The sequence below is a fragment of the Oryctolagus cuniculus genome, chromosome 14 (genome assembly GCF_051225735.1).
Source record: "Oryctolagus cuniculus isolate XC-2025 breed Fujian yellow rabbit chromosome 14, ASM5122573v1, whole genome shotgun sequence".
Classification (NCBI taxonomy): Eukaryota; Metazoa; Chordata; class Mammalia; order Lagomorpha; family Leporidae; genus Oryctolagus; species Oryctolagus cuniculus.
In genome coordinates this window covers 749,440-766,573 of record NC_142880.1, presented here as the reverse complement: position 1 = coordinate 766,573, position 17,134 = coordinate 749,440, and the positions used below count along the sequence as shown (strand labels likewise).

The 17,134-nt window shown below is 55.6% G+C and overlaps 1 long non-coding RNA gene across 1 annotated transcript in view; it reads right to left on the bottom strand.

Annotated features, from left to right (window-relative positions):
• The window catches only part of LOC149122215 (uncharacterized), a 70,753-nt gene extending 54,789 nt beyond the window's left edge, over nt 1–15,964 (bottom strand). Inside the window, exon 1 of the long non-coding RNA XR_016220217.1 lies at nt 15,621–15,964. This is a non-coding gene — a long non-coding RNA (uncharacterized LOC149122215). The remainder of the gene's footprint in view (nt 1–15,620) is intronic.
• Between the last annotated feature and the right edge of the window lie 1,170 nt (nt 15,965–17,134).

Sequence of the window (17,134 nt, the reverse complement as noted above, 5' to 3'; positions counted from 1 at the left end):
TGCAACAATAGTGAATGTTAAACAATTTTGGCACTAACAAGTGGTGAAACCTCCCTCCCTCCCTCCCTCCCTCCCTCCCTCCCTCCCTCCCTCCTTCCTTCCTTCCTTCTTTCCTTCCTTCCTTCCTTCCTTCCTTCCTTCCTTCCTTCCTTCCTTCCTTCCTTCCTCTTTCTCTCTCTCTCTCTCTTTCTCTCTTTCTCTCTCTCTCTTTCTCTCTCTCTCTCTCTCTCTTTCTTTCTTTCTTTCTTTTTTGTTGACAGGCAGAGTTAGACAGTGAGAGAGAGAGGGAGACAGAGAGAAAGGTCTTCCTTCCGTTGGGTCACCCCCTAAATGGCCGCTAGGGCCAGTGCGCTGCGCCGATCCAAAGCCAGGAGCCAGGTGCTTCCAGGGGGAGGCAGGCCCGGCGGACGGGAGACTCGGAGACTCGGGCGCGAGCGCAGGGGGAGGCGGGCCTGGCGGACGGGAGACTCGGGCGCGAGCGCAGGGGGAGGCAAGCCCGGCAGGCTCCTTCTCGACTTCTGATTCCTGCGTCAGCCTTTGTCACTCAAGTCTGTCCCGCAGGCCCCTCCGACCCCGGAGCGAAGGTTCCCATTTGTCAGGATGACGCCTGGTTTCCTGAGCAAGGACCGGACACTTCACCTCCGCTCAGGCAGGGCTGAGACCGGCACACTCGGCGTCTGCAATGGCCGAGCGCTTCTCAAGGGGGGATGCACCTGGCGAGACCGTCACTGTGTCGGCGGCTGGCTGCGGGAGGAACTAGCGCAGCACCCCGGCGTCAGTGCTGCTGTCACAGAGCACCCCGGCGGTCTGCCCTAACCTCATGTGTACACCCACGTGTTCCTCTCTGAGGTGCCTGCGGTCCAGCCAGGTGCAGGGAGGGGGCTGGCACGCGCCGTCGGTGAGCACCCATCATCCCTGGCTCCTTGGCCCTGTCGCTATGTATAGAATCAGCCACCTCCAGTTCGTGTGCACTCAACAGAGTGGCAGACGTGCCCCACACACCACTGTGTAACTGTGAAAAAGATTCATGGACTACAAGAGTGAACACTGTTCAAATGTGCACGGTACCCAAAGTGATCTACAGACTCAGTGCAATCCCTGTCAAAACCCCAGTGACATTTTTCACAGAACTAGAAGAAAACACTACTGAGAGGTGAACGGAACTACAAAAGACCCCAAAGAGCCACAGCAGTTTTGAGCCAAAAGAACAAAGTAGGAGGCATCACACTACCTGACCTTAAGATGTATTTCAAAGCCACATTAATCAAAACATCATGATAGTAGCATAAAACAGACCCAGAGATCAATGGGACAGAATGGGGACCCTACAAGTAAACCCAGGCATCTACAGCCACCTGACAAAGGTGCCGAGAACAGGCGTGGCCACAAGGGCAGTATTTTCAGTGAAGAGCGCTGGATCAGCTGTGCAGAGGCAGAAGAAAGAAACTGGACTCCTCTCACCACGTACTAAAGTCATCTCACAATGGAATATAAAGGCCTACATGTGAGGCATGGAACTTCAGACTAACAGAACGAACACAGGGAACACTTCATGGCACTGGGACAGGAAAGAAATCTACACCAGACCCCTAAACTCACAAAATAAAAGCAAAAGCACACAAATGGTACTTCACCCAACTAAAGGGCTTGTGCATGGCGATGGAAACAACCAAAGAGCAAGGAAACACTACAGAACGAGAGAAAATGTTTCAAGTGCTGCATCTGATAAGGGGTTCATATCCAGAACACACTAAAAAACTCAAATAACTCCATTACAAAAAGAAAAAAATCCAATTAAAAATGGGCAACAGATCGAAACAGACATTTCTCAGAGGAACACACCTCATCTGCACATGTAGATCACCACATGTCACACCTCACACTGCACATGTAGATCACCACACGTCACACCTCACACTGCACATGTAGATCACCACACGTCACACCTCACACTGCACACGTAGATCACCACACGTCACACCTCACACTGCACACCTGGAGCACCACACGTCACACCTCACGCTGCACATGTAGATCACCACACGTCACACCTCACACTGCACACGTAGATCACCACACGTCACACCTCACACTGCACACCTGGAGCACCACACGTCACACCTCACGCTGCACATGTAGATCACCACACGTCACACCTCACACTGCACATGTAGATCACCACACGTCACACCTCACACTGCACATGTAGATCACCACACGTCACACCTCACACTGCACATGTAGATCACCACACGTCACACCTCACACTGCACACCTGGATCACCACACGTCACACCTCACACTGCACACCTGGAGCACCACATGTCACACCTCACACTGCACGCCTGGATAACCACATGTCACACCTCACACTGCACGCCTGGATAACCACACGTCACACCTCACGCTGCACAGGTAGATCACCACACGTCACACCTCACACTGCACACCTGGAGCACCACACGTCACACCTCACACTGCACAGGTAGATCACCACACGTCACACCTCACACTGCACACCTGGAGCACCACACGTCACACCTCACACTGCACATGTAGATCACCACACGTCACACCTCACACTGCACAGGTAGATCACCACACGTCACACCTCACACTGCACACCTGGATCACCACACGTCACACCTCACGCTGCACACCTGGATCACCACACGTCACACCTCACACTGCACACCTGGAGCACCACACGTCACACCTCACACTGCACATGTAGATCACCACACGTCACACCTCACACTGCACATGTAGATCACCACACGTCACACCTCACACTGCACACCTGGATCACCACACGTCACACTCACACTGCACATGTAGATCACCACACGTCACACTCACACTGCACGCCTGGATCACCATTCCTCACGTCTTATACTGCTTTCTAGAGATACAATCAATACATATACCACACGTCACACCTCACACTGCACACGTCACACCTCACACTGCACGCCTGGAGCACCACACGTCACACCTCATGCTGCACATGTAGATCACCACACGTCACACCTCATACTGCACGCCTGGATCACCACACGTCACACCTCACGGTGCACATGTAGATCACCACACGTCACACCTCACACTGCACACCTGGATCACCACACGTCACACCTCACACTGCACACCTGGAGCACCACACGTCACACCTCACACTGCACATGTAGATCACCACACGTCACACCTCACACTGCACACCTGGATCACCACACGTCACACCTCACACTGCACACCTGGATCACCACACATCACACCTCACACTGCACACCTGGAGCACCACACGTCACACCTCACACTGCACAGGTAGATCACCACACGTCACACCTCACACTGCACACCTGGAGCACCACACGTCACACCTCACACTGCACATGTAGATCACCACACGTCACACCTCACACTGCACAGGTAGATCACCACACGTCACACCTCACACTGCACACCTGGATCACCACACGTCACACCTCACACTGCACACCTGGATCACCACACGTCACACCTCACACTGCACACCTGGAGCACCACACGTCACACCTCACACTGCACATGTAGATCACCACACGTCACACCTCACACTGCACATGTAGATCACCACACGTCACACCTCACACTGCACACCTGGATCACCACACGTCACACTCACACTGCACATGTAGATCACCACACGTCACACTCACACTGCACGCCTGGATCACCATTCCTCACGTCTTATACTGCTTTCTAGAGATACAATCAATACATATACCAATCGTTAACAAAGTTTCTAAAATAAACAATTATAATCATTGGTTTTCAGGAAGCTCATTTGCTTCAATGATGGGTAGTGATTTTGCAGTAAACCTTTAGGGCTTAAATTGCTGGTTTGAATTTTCTGTTTTCCACGCGTAAATCCATCCCAGACTTCAGCAAGCATTTTTCTCCTACGGGACTTATTTTAACGTAAAAGAACCACTGATTTGAGGTTCCCCCACTGAAATGTCACTTTGCCCTGGATTGCTCACGCCAGATTTTGGGCAGTACGTTCAATAATGCTTTGGGCAGCCAACCTCAAAGTCAGCCTGTGTTTTCGATTTTCCTTCTCAATTACAGCGTCACAGGCAGCTGGGAACAAAGCTGCAGGGAACAGAGCGTAATGGATCCGGATGACGGCCGTGGAACAGCGTGAACTCCTGGAGGCTCCAGGGAGGCCGTGAGCTGAACGCAGAAGCACCGCCAGTGCACCAGGCAGCAGGCTGCACCAGGCGTGCACAGCTCCTCCGTGACCCAGGGCTGCGGGGTGGGGAGCGGCTCCCGCACAGGGCCGGTCCCGGGGGAGCCGCTGTCCGCGTGCGCTTCTCCTCATTGCACACACACAGAACGGCTTCGAAATCACCCACACATTCTGTTCCAACTCCCTGCTGCTCATGCCGCAAACTGGGCTGTCCTCGTCTCAGCGATGCTACAGTTCTTGCCTCCCGCATGGAATTATTACTGCTTTAGCAAATCAACTGATTTCAGTGTTTGGAGGCGAAAGAGAAATCCTGGGCTTGAGTTTCTGACTCGCTGGCTGGGAGCTCGACAATCTCCCTGTGTGCGTGTGCAGAGCAGGGCGGCAGCCCAGAGAGGAATGCGCCGCCTTCCACGCCGCAGCTGCCGGCGGCCCCGGGCGCACTGCCCTCGCCCATGGCCCCAGCAGGAATCCTCGTCAAGCACAAAGGCCACCTGTGCTCAGTCCTTCAGGCCATGCTCAGCCTCAGTGGGCTCCTAATGAACAGAATCCGCCCACACCTCTGACACCCGCGGCGGGGACGGTGCCCTCCGGCCCCTGGCAGGGGAGTTTGGGGAAGACCGTGACCCAAAATGCTCAGCATCTGGTGACACTTGTCCTCCCACGAAGGTGAGCCCTGCCCCCCCAGCCTAGCCTGCACCCGCAGAACCCACACACACGCCAGGACAGTGCCACTGCAGACCGGCCTGGGAGCCATCACCCATGGATGATGCCACCCATCAAAAACGGGATTTTTCCCTAGGAGGAACTAAAAAGCCAAACAGAAGGCCCCCCTCACTCACTGTCTTTCTCCACGTCTGCACCTCCCAAGCCAGGGCTCCCGCTGGCTCTGTCGCCCGTGCTGGGGCGCCAACACTTCTAACCGAAGCCACAAGAGCTGGCTGAGCAGCGTGGGTGAGCCGGGCCCTGCACAGCACCACCCGTGCAGAGGCGTCACCGCCAAGGCTGGGGTACTCATAGCAGAGGGACACACGGGGGAAGAGGCACGTTCGCCCACGGGCTGCATGCCCCAGGCCGGGCCAGGTCGGGACAAGGCAGGCTCTCCCTGAGCAGAGCCCCGAGGCCCTGCGCATCCACTTCCGGTCCTGCAAAGAAGCCCCGTGCCCCGACCCCCAGGGCACAGGCAGCAGACCAGCGGAACAGTCACAGCCTGGTCTGTGCAGACAATTTCAGGTAAACACTCCTGTTCTTTTGGTGGCCTGTGTCTGTGGCACGGTGAGATCAGTCCCGTGTCCAGTGCGCAGCGACGCAGTCAGGGCGGTCAGCATCTCCAACGCACTGGGCGTCTGCCGATGTTCATGTTAGAAACCCCGCAGACCTCTCTCCGAGCCCCCAGCAAGCCCCTAGATGAACTTGCATACGCCGCCGCCTGCCGCTCAGCTGCCCCTTCAGGCTGACGGGGGCCAGGGCCCCACAGTCCACGCCTGTGCACTCAGCTTCTCAGGTTGCGCACGCTCAAGCTTGTACGCGCGGGAGACCTCGCCTGTCTCTGCGGGCCTGCTTCTTCCTGCACAGGATGCCCCCAGATCCAGGTGTTGCTGCAGATGCCAGGAGCGCCTCCTCTTCTGCGCAGCGTCTGTTTTCTGATTCCCACCTGCTGGCAGACACCTGGGCCCAGCCCCGCCCACTTACCCTTTTAACTAGATTATGCTCAAGCACAGAAGGGCTCAAAAGGCAAGGTATACGAACACAGATATACGAAACAATACACGCAGAATTCAGGGTGTTCACAGAGCGTATCTTAGTTTTGAAAATATTCAAAGGGCAAGGCGTGGGGCCAATGTGGCACAGCGGGTGAAGCCACAGCCCGCAACACTGGGACATCATAGCAGAGTGCTGGCTCAACGCCCAGCTGCTCCACTTCCGATCCAGCTCCCTGCCAATGCACCTGGGAAAGCAGCAGCAGATGGCCCAGCCGCTCAGGTCCTTGCACCCATGTGGGAGACCAGGATGGAAGTCCAGGCTCCTGGTTTCAGCCTTGACCACTACAATCATTTGGGGAGTGAGCCAGTGAATGGAGACCTCTCTCTGTCCCTGTCTCTCCATCTCTCTCTCTTCCTCTCTCCCTGTCTCTGCCAATCTGCTTTCAAATAAATAAAATAATTTTTTTTTGGACAGGCAGAGTTAGACAGTGAGAGAGAGACAGACAGACAGGTCTTTCTTTTTCTGTTGGTTCACCCCCCAAGTGGCCGCTATGGCCGGCGATGCGATGATCTGAAGCCAGGAGCCAGGTGCTTCTCCTGGTCTCCCATGGGGTGCAGGGCCCAAGCACCTGGGCCATCCTCCACTGCCCTCCCAGGCCACAGCAGAGAGCTGGCCTGGAAGAGGGGCAACCGGGACAGAATCCGGCGCCCTGACCAGGACTAGAACCCGGCGTGCCGGCGCCACAGGTGGAGGATTAGCCAAATGAGTTGCGGCGCCGGCTGGTGTCAGAGTTCTTAACCCCCAGGCTAAATGCCCATCCCCACGGAACTTCCTGCTCGTGACAAAATCCAAGTTGTTCTGAAATGTGCGAGGACAAGGAGAGAATTGAAAGAACTAACTAACCGAAGACCTCACAGAGCAGCAGAAAGAGCAACACACAGCAGTACACAGCGGCAGATTCCAGCTCAGGCAAGCATCACAAACCAACAGAAAAAGCACTGATGACGTTGTAAACGGTGTTGACAACAGGCAATGTGGGCTCGCATCACACATCAAACTGAGAAGTTTTACATAATAATCTTTCAAAGTATATATGTGTATATAATAATAAATACATAATCATTTACATACATAATTATATATACAGTCAACAAAAACTAGAAGAAACCATATGGGGATAAAATGAGAGTAAAAGCAAAAGATATTACATTGAAAAATTCAACCATTTTAACTGTATATATATATTTTTTTTGACAGGCAGAGTGGACAGTGAGAGAGGGAGACAGAGAAAGGTCTTCCTTTGCCGTTGGTTCACCCTCCAACGGCCGCCGCGGCCGGTGCACCATGCTGATCCGATGGCAGGAGCCAGGTGCTTCCTCCTGGTCTCCCATGGGGTGCAGGGCCCAAGGACTTGGGCCATCCTCCATTGCACTCCCTGGCCACAGCAGAGAGCTCGCCTGGAAGAGGGGCAACCGGGACAGAGTCCGGCACCCGGACCAGGACTAGAATCTGGTGTGCCGGCGCCACAAGGCGGAGGATTAGCCTAATGAGCCGCAGCGCCGGCCTTAACTGTATATGAAACTCAAATTTCTGTATTCTCTGAGTAAGTTATAAAGGTGAAAGCACTGAGAGACGTATTTGCAATGTGTGTGGCAATCGGTTAGTATACTGTTCCAGCCTTGTAGCAGTAAAGCCGCCATCTGCAAAGCTGGCAACCAAAACGGGCGCTGGTTCAAGTCTGGGTGCTGCACTTCTGGTCCAGCTCCCTGCTAACGCACCTGGGAAAGGCGCTCACTCTCACTGGAAGATGCCCCCAGTGCCTGAGTCCCTGCACCCATGTGGGAGACCCAGCGGAAGCTCCCGGCTCCTGACTTTGATCTGGCCAGCCCTGGCCGTTGGGACCATTTGGGAATGAAGCAGCGGACGGAAGATGTCTGTCTCTGTTTTTCCCTGTCTCTCTCTGAAATTTTTTCAAATAAATAATAAAAAATGAATTTTTTAACAAAGTGTTAATAAATTGTGACATAAAAGAATTCCATAAATCAATTTTATTTTATTTTTTAAAGATTTATTTTATTTATTTGAAAGACAGAGAGATGTCGAGACAGAGAGAGAGAAAGAGGTCTTCCATCTGCTGGTTCACTCCCCAAAATGCTGCAATGACTGGAGCTGAGCCAATCTGAAGCCAGGAGCTTCTTCCTTGTCTCCCACATGGGTGCAGGGGCCCAAGGGCTTGGGCCACCCTGTTCTGCCTTCCCAGGAGCATTAGCGGGAAGCCGGATCAGAAGTGGAGCAGCTGGGACTCAAACCAGCGTCCATAAGGGATGCTGGCACTCCAGGCTGTGGCTTTAACCCACTATTCCACAGTGCTGGCCCGCCATAAATCAATTTTAATAGGCAAATATCACAGTAAACACATGGACACAGATATGAATCAGTGACTAATAAAAAGATCCCTCATAGCTCTGTTTATACCAGAAATAGACGATAGACGTCCGTTTCAGTGCACTGTATCTTATTAGGAAATAGATTTTTTGATTCGTTGGACTCAATTTAAAGTATCTCATACATATTCAATCCCGGGCATCTTCAGGTCATAAATAGTCATCTACAGCCACTGTGTCGTGTCTGTCACTCCTTCCGTTTCTGTAGATCCTTTCTGTGATATTTGCTCTATATTTCACCAATTTCTGACTCGATCTGTGTGGCTTCTGTTCCAATCTTGGATCTAACCTGCTGTTCTTGGCCCAGCTTCTTGGGACAGAAGCTCAAATCACTGATTTGCTCCCTAACTGGGCGTGGGGTGTCACGGACTCCCTCCAAAAGGAGCAGCGACAGCAGTGACTGCCGGGTCTTGGGGCAAAAGTCAGCTAAGCAGGCGCCTGCCGCGTGGCAGCAATGACCCGAGGGAAAAGTCAGTTAGAGACGCAGAGCTTCGGGCAGACAAGGGCCGGGCACGGTCAGCACCGCGAGCAAGCAGCGGTCCCCGCGGGCTGAGAGAGAATGAGAAACCCCCTAATGGGAATCAGACTTTGCCTTCATTTCCCTCTTAGGGGGAGGAGCCTCACAGCAGACGTTCCAGCCACTCTAACGCACTGAAGGGCACTGTGTTCCCCCAAGGCACCGAGACGAGCCCGGGAGGCAGCAGGCATCGGAAGAAGTGCAGTTTGTAAAGCCAGGAAGCAGGGCTGAAGGCATGGGGGGGCGGGGGCAGCCTGCGGGCACCCTGTCAGATCTGACTGGAATCCGCCCCGCATAGGAGCAAAGGAGAAAGACGCCCACAATACCCGAAAGAGGTTCAAATCTATCAGCAAAGCCACCCGCTGCGAGTCCCAGAGCTCTGTCCAGCCCCACACAGGGACATGCACACGCATGTACACAAGCATGCCCACGCACACATGTGTGCACACCTGCATGCCCATGCACACATGTGCACACATGCGTGTACACATATGTACACATTGCGCACACATGCCTTGTACATGTGTACATGTGCATAAGAGTGCACACACATGCATGCACACGCACATCAAAGGGTTTTCAGAAAATGGAAAACAGCCCCGGGAGTCGTGGTCTTCTAAGAGTGCACCCCACTCCCTCTGCTGGCTGGCAGGGGGGTAGCCCACAGCTCAGCTCTTGCTCCGCTCCCCTCTTGGTCTGGAGCCCTGCCCTCGGTGGATTTATCCAGGCTCACGGCTTCCAACATCACCTCCCAAATGCACCCAGATCCCTCCCTCACACCGCAGCCTGGGCCCCACGCCTGGAGAGCAGACCTCAGATGAGAGCCTCCAGACCCCAGCTCGCTCTGTCTGCGGCCTCTGCAGCCTGGCTCCTAGCAACACCACCGTTTCCTTCTTGGTTTGCAATGATCGCACCTCACAGAGGCTGCAGAGCAGGGGAGTTCCTGTGACCCCTTCACCACTTTGCCGAAAGGTGGCGCGGTCATCCTCAGCCCGGGCCTCGACACTGAGCCACCCTGCCCGCCGTGCTGCAGCCCTGCCTCAGACCTCAGGGGTCTCACGGGCACCAGCGCTCCTTGCTGCATAACCTCGTAACGTCGCTAGTTCAGACGTTCGTACCCAGCAGCGCTGACAGGAAGCAGGCAGAGCGACGCCCTCATGCCTCTCCCTCCCCCCACCCTGGGCAAGCACGGACCTGTACCCGCACTGCAGCCGCGTCCTGTGCAGAATGTGACATACATGGCAGCACACGGTAGGTAAGCTGAGACTGGCGTCACTCACTGACACCCACGTAAGTGGCTGCACGTGCTGTTTTTTTTCCGAGGAGTACTCACTTGTATCAGGGATCTTCAAAAAGTTCATGGAAAATCCATATTACGAACAAACTGTATGAACTTCAATTTTTTTCTTTTTTAGATTTATTTGAAAGTCAAAGCCACAAAGAAAGGGGGACAGACAGAGAGAGATCTTCCATCCAATGGTTCACTCCCGAGATGGCCCCAACAGCCAGGGCTGGGTCAGGCTGGAGGCTGGAGCCAGGAGCCAGGAGCCAGGAGCCACTTCCAGATCTCCAGGTCTCCCATGTGGCTGCACTCGGGTCATCTTCCTCTGCTTTCCCAGGCACACTAGCAAGGAGCTGGATCACAAGTGGAGCAGCCGAGACACGAACCAGCGCCCATGTGGGATGCCAGCATCGCAGGAGGCAGCTTCATCTGCTACTCCACAACGCCAGCCCCACTTCAAATTTTTTTATAGCAAAACGTTCGACCACCTGTGTAAACCGCGTTTTACAGGCAGGCCAGGAATCTGCATTTGCTGGGGAAGACATTCGCCTGTCACAGTCAGGCTGCTGTGAACAGCCGCACACCCATTTTCACTTCCCTAGGGTGAAGGCACAGGGACAGGGCCGTGGGCGTCTGGTTCTAAGAGTGCATTTAGGCCAGCGCCGCAGCTCACTAGGCTAATCCTCCGCCTTGCAGCGCCGGCACACCGGGTTCTAGTCCCAGTCGGGGCGCCAGATTCTGTCCCGGCTGCCCCTCTTCCAGGCCAGCTCTCTGCTGTGGCCCGGGAAGGCAGTGGAGGATGGCCCAAGTGCTTGGGCCCTGCACCCAATGGGAGACCAGGAGAAGCACCTGGTTCCTGCCTTCGGATCAGCGTGGTGCGCCCACCGTGGTGGCCATTGGAGGGTGAACCAATGGCAAAAGGAAGACCTTTCTGTCTCTCTCTCTGTCCACTCTGCCTGTCAAAAAAAAGAAAAAAAAAGTAAGAGTGCATTTAACTGTAAGGACTGGCCACACCCTTTCCCACTGCTCCCCACAGCACACACGGTCCAGTTCTTCTGCAGCCGCGTTGGTTTCTGGCCTGTGCTTTCCTGCAGGCGTCCTGGTGGGGAGGCTGTGGAATCGCCGTGGCCCTCCTCACCTCCAGGGGCTCAGCTGCCATCCTGCAGCCAACGCACTGTTCAATCCTTCTCCTGTTTTCATTTTGGAAACTTGTTTTCTAGCTGTTCAGTTCGAAGAGGATTTTGTTATTTGTATTTTAGGTGACAGGCACAATTGCACGCTCCTTGAGGGTGCCGTATGATAACTCGGGGCATGTGTGTTGTGTAATTCCACTATGGTAGGTATGTCTGTCTCCTTGAACAGGTGGCATTTCTGGTTGTAAACACTCAAAATCCTTTCTCAGCTTTAGCCTTGTTCAGAGAGCAGGTTACCTGCAGTCACCCCACTGCAACAGGGCACCAGAACGCCCCGCTCCTGTCCAGCTGGGGCTTAGTGGGCCTTAAACCGCCCGCCCAGCTCTCCTGCCCGGAACCGCATTACTCTCAGCGTGTATGGGATGCACGGGTTCACACTCCTCATATGACGTGTGTCTGTGTGTGCCTGGCCCCTCTCAACAGGACCTGCAGGTTACGCATGTCGCGACAGAAGACCAGATTTCCCTGTTACAGCTGAGTAAGGGTCCACCGTGCACACGTGCCAGGCTTTCTGTACCCACTGGGCAGCTGAGGAGCACGGGGCTCGGGTCCATTTCTTGGCCACTGTGACAAGTGTGGGACAAACACCCAAGTGCAGTCTCTGTGCCGCACTCATTTACTTCCTATTTACATATGCATTTACATATCTATCCTTGGGGTAGACACCCAGGGGTAGCACTGCTGGATCCGTGATGATAGTTCTATCTCTAGCTCTCTTTTTTTTTTTTTTTTTTTGCCTTGGTTTCCTGTGCTTCTGAGAGCGGATCTAAAACATTCCAGCCCATGTCAATGTCCTGACATATTCTCCTTATGTTTTCTCCTAAGTTTCAAAGTTTCAAGTGTCGTGTTTAGGTCTCTAATCCATTGTGAGCTGACCACTGTACACAGTGAAAGATATGGGCCTGGTTTCATTCCTCTGCACGTGGACAGCCAATTTCCCCACACTGTTTATCACAAATGCATGTCCTTAGCATTTTACTCAATTGGCTGTAGATTGTGGATTTATTTCTAGGGTCTCTGTTCCATTGGTTTATGTGTCTATTTTCCAAGAAATTTTTATATTTCCTTCCTAATTTCTTCCTTGATCCATGGGTTGTTTGGGAGTAAATTTTTTTAATGTTTTTAAGATTTATTTATTTATGTGAGAGGCAGAGAGAGAGAGAATCAGAAGATGAGAATGAATCTCCCATCCACTGGCTCACTCCCTAAATGGCCACCATGGCCAGGACCGGCCAGACCAAAGCCAGGAGCCATGAATTCCATTTGGGTCTCACATGTGGGTGCAGGGGCCCAAGCACTCGGGCCATCTTCTGCTGCTTTCCCAGGTGCATTAGCAGGGAGCTCGATTCAAAGTGCAGCAGCGGGGACTCGAACTGGTCATTGTGATCATCCGGGGAGTGAACCAGCATGTGGAAGACCTCTATCTCGCTCTGTAACTCTGACTTTCAAAATAAAGAAATATTTTTTAAAACAACTGTAGTGTGTCCCTGAAAGCCTCCTCTTGAGCTGGGAGAAGCCACGACATTTAGCCCTGTAGCCACCAGGGCTGCCATGCTGGGCCACACCGGAGCCCAGGGCCCACCAAGGCCAGCACAGCTCAAGTAGAGCGCAAGCCCCCGCTTCTCTGTGCTCTCGCAGCCCAAGGTCACGGCCACCAGCTGGGCTCCATCTTCTAGGACCATGGGACCCCACTGGGCACAGGGGCCAATCCAGAGCCTCTACCCCTAGGCCTGTGGGAAGCTGCCCAGTGATGGATTCTGCCAGCCTGGAGCTGAGTCCCAAGACACAACTGTGTGGTTCCTGGCTATGTGCCCAAGGTGGAGGGAGGGCGACAGGCAGCTCCCTGGCCACTGACGCTGGCACGAGCTGAGCCACCCCCGGCCTCAGTCAGGGGGTCAGGCCACGATGAGTCGTCATGATGAGTCTGTCCCACCGACGCGGAGGCAGGTCTAGAGACGCCATAGCAAGCTCTGGCCTGAGCCAGAGGTTTTGGAATTCATCAGGTGCTGAGTCTCACAATGGCAGGCCCGGCTCTCAGGTGCCTGCAGAGTTTCGGATGGGGGAGGCTGGCGAGGGTGGTGCCGAAAGGGCCCCCACGCCAGGGACAGAGCACAGCGTTCTGGTCCTGGTGGTCCGGGGGTCACTGCCTCACAGTGCAGCACCCTCAGTGGTGGTTCCCGGCCGGGTTCACTTCAGTCCCTAGCCCTCAGCCCTGCAGGAGTTAAAGTCCCAAGACACCACGTGGGGGAAGTGCATGGTGTGGAAAAACTGCACGTGGGTCTTCTGTTTTGGAACCAGGTAAGCTCTTCTGTGATCCCCTTCTCCGTGAACCTGCTGAGACACCCTCACTCGCCAGCTTCCCCAAGCCTGCTGGGAATCTAAGTCCAAGAGCTGCCTGATTGGTGGGCGTGCACTACTGACCTTAGAAAACCAGTAAGAAAGGAATTCACGCTGGCAGAAGACAGCTGATCACAAAGCAAGGGCAAAGTCGAGTTAGCATTTGGCTCTGAGTCAGGAGAGACCACTTAACAGCCGTGACAGAAGTGACCACCGTCTCCCAGCTCCAGGGCCAAGGGCGCTGCCTGCAGCGCAGTGGGCCCGGGCCAGCCCGGAGCGCACCTCCCTACCGCCCGCAGCGCCCGCGTCTCCACCGGAGTCCTTCACCTGCCACACTGCCTGTCTCAGAGCCAGAAAAGACCGCAAGCCTCGCGCGGTGGGGCCGGCCACGCCCATCCGCACCTCTGCGTCCTGAGGCTGCCCACCTGCATTCCCAGTAGCCCCGCGGGGTCCTCACTCCACAGAGACCGCGCTGAGTCTCAATGACTGGCAGCAGGGGGGAGGCCGCCCAGCGGTGCCCCCTCCACAGGTCCGGCCCCCCGCCTTGCTCTAACAAACCCCCCAGGGTGCACGCCCCCCCCCGCCCACACCCCCCAGAGACAGAGCTCCGAGGTCATCTCCGACCTGTGCCACCCAAGATGCCTGGAATGAGCCACCACGGCGGGAAAGGGCGCGGCTGACAGGCGCAGACGGCCTTGAGGGTGGCCACACCACCCTGAGCGCCCGTGCCCTCTGACCTCGGCACCTGTGAGCTCCTGGTCCCCGGAAAACCCCTCCGGGCCCCTCCCGCCCGGGACAGCCCCTGACTCAGCCAGGCCCTGGGCGCTCTCCCTCGGCTCCCGTGGCGAGGACTGAGGACTGAGGACCGTCCTGCACGCCTCGCTGCGGCCAGAGGTGCCCGCGGTTGCTCCGGGGCCGGGAGGCGGGAAACAGGGCCAAGCGCCCGCAGACACGCACAGACAGCTACCACGCGGCATCTGTCCGCCTTGGACGTTTTCCCAAGAGAAGGAACGCAGTCCACAAGGTGAGAAGTATTTGAGCATTAATCGCCCAGACTGCGAAGAGCACCATGCCCGCCCACGGGGAGGGGACGCCTCAGCCACGCTGGGCAGCAGTGGCCGTGAGAGCCGGGCGACCTCGCTCTGGCCGGAACCACCCCCGCCCCCGGCCCTGCCCCAGGAAGCGGTGGCTTCGGAAGCAGGCCTGGGAGGGGGCGCTGAGGCCCGTGGACAGCAACCACACAGCTGTAGGTTTTTGTCCAAAGTCTGACCGACACACTCAAATGGATTGTACCTTCAATTACCCAAAGAAAGAGTTCATTAAAGTGATGAACAAACAATGTCAACTCCTGTGACGCCACTCCCTCCTGCCAGCTTCCTTTCTCACCCTCTCCCCAACATGGCCCCTGGCTGGCACTGTGGTATAGCTGGTTAAGCCTCTGCCTGTGGTGCCAGCACCCCCTATGGGTGCTGGTTCAAGTCCCAGCTGCTCCTCTTTCTGCTTGTTGTCTGGGAAAACGGTGGAAAATGGCCCACGTGCTTTGGCCCCTGCACTCGCGTGGGAGACCTGGAGGAAGCTCCTGGTTTCAGATTGGCCCAGCTCTGGCTGTTGCAGCCATTTGGGAGTGGACTAGCAGATGGAAGACCTCTCTCTCTCTCTCTCTCTCTAACTCTACCTCTCAAATAAATAAAATCAGAAAGGAATGAAGAAAGAAAGGAAGAAAGGCAGGCAACAACAACAAAGCTATGCATGGATTTAAACGTTTTCTGTGCCAAGGTAAATTCTTTCAGTTCCACTTTCCACGAACTTCCTGAAGCACCTCACACCCTTTCTTCCTCACTGGTATCTAGAAAAAGAACAGCAAATCCTCTTATCCGGCTCCTGCAGGTTTTAAGAGTTCGGCGAGACAACCTACCTTGACCCTGAGCGGCTTATGGGAAAGACAAGAGGGAGCTCAGGGCCCCGAGGGGCTGCAGAGCCGGCGCGGGCGCTGTGAGCGGCCAGGAACCAGACCCAGCACTCCCAGGAGCCGCTGCTTCCAGGTCTGCACAAACGCTGCCAGCTCTCCTGGGGATGCCCCGGTCCAGCGGCCAGGAACGCGGGAAGGGGTGCTACTGAGGAGCCCGGGCCCTCTGCTGCCACGCCTGCCTGCCTGCCGGGCTGCCTGCCTCCTGCCTCCTGCCTGCCTCCTGCCTGCCTGCCTCCTGCCTGCCTCCTGCCTCCTGCCTGCCTGCCGCCTGCCTCCTGCCTGCCTCCCTGCCTGCCTGCCGGGCGCTGAGTCGGGAGAGCCAGCGCCTGCTGCGAGGGAAGCTGGGAAAGCGAGTTTCGCGCCCCGCCGAGCCGTGGGCATCCCCGGCACGAGGCCGTGTTAAGGGTGCCGGGCGGCCGGAAGCGTCCACAGTAGGCCCTGGAGGACTGGTTCCTGCCCCGCTCCCGACCCACACTCAGAGCGCAGCTCGGAGGTGGGAGTGACCTGCCACCAACGCCATTATCCCTGTTACTCCACGCACAGGCCCGTCAACTGGAATCGCAGCTTTAAGGCAACGGGAGTTTACTGTTACATGGGTGAGAGTATTTTGCACAAATCCTTCAGCTGCACCAAAACTCAACCACTTCATAACTCCCAACACAGCGTGTAGACAACCAGGTTCATCTTGACTTCTGATAGGTGGGACAGCCTGATCACTGCCCACGCCACTCCCGACCCCTGAGGGACACACGCTCAGGCCTGGGCATCTGTCGACAGCGCGGGAGTAAGACTTGCTTTTCCACTTCTCTGTCAGCAGCATTGCATGACTGTTTAAATCCCCGACTGAAATACACAACGTTAAGTCCATTGCTTCCTTGCTGTGCACGGTCTTTGCAGAATCACCCCAGCCTCGGAGGCCTGCAGGCGTGGGTCACACTGCCACCTGGCGTGGCTGGGACAAACTCCCTGCTTGTGGAAGCCGCCAGGGTCAGGGAGTCCAACACAGCCTGCTCAGATGAGGGGGAGCCAGCGGCATCCAGCAGCACTGACCGAGGGCTCCCCAAGGCCTGTGTGGGGCCACAGGGAACCCAGAAGTGGGGGAGGCACCGTGCCTGCCCAGGCCGAGCGCACACCATGATCAGGCCAGCAGGAACCCGTGACAGAGTGATGAGCAAAGTGCACAGTGCACACTAGAGAGAGGAGCCCCAGGGAATCACGGCCGACCAACCACAGGCAAGTGTGGCTCTGGGGGGCGGGCCTTGCCAAGGGCGCAGGTCTCAGAGAGCCCGGCTCTGCGCTCCTCGTGGCAAAAGCCTTGCTGTTGTACTGCACGTTTTCTGCCCATTTCAGCTGTGCTGTGATCAGCTTAATGACAGTCGGGACAGGGCTGTGACGGCATCTTGCAACCTTACTTCAGAGAGTATGTTCCTGGTGTGTGTTCCTTAGAATTCTGCAGGGTT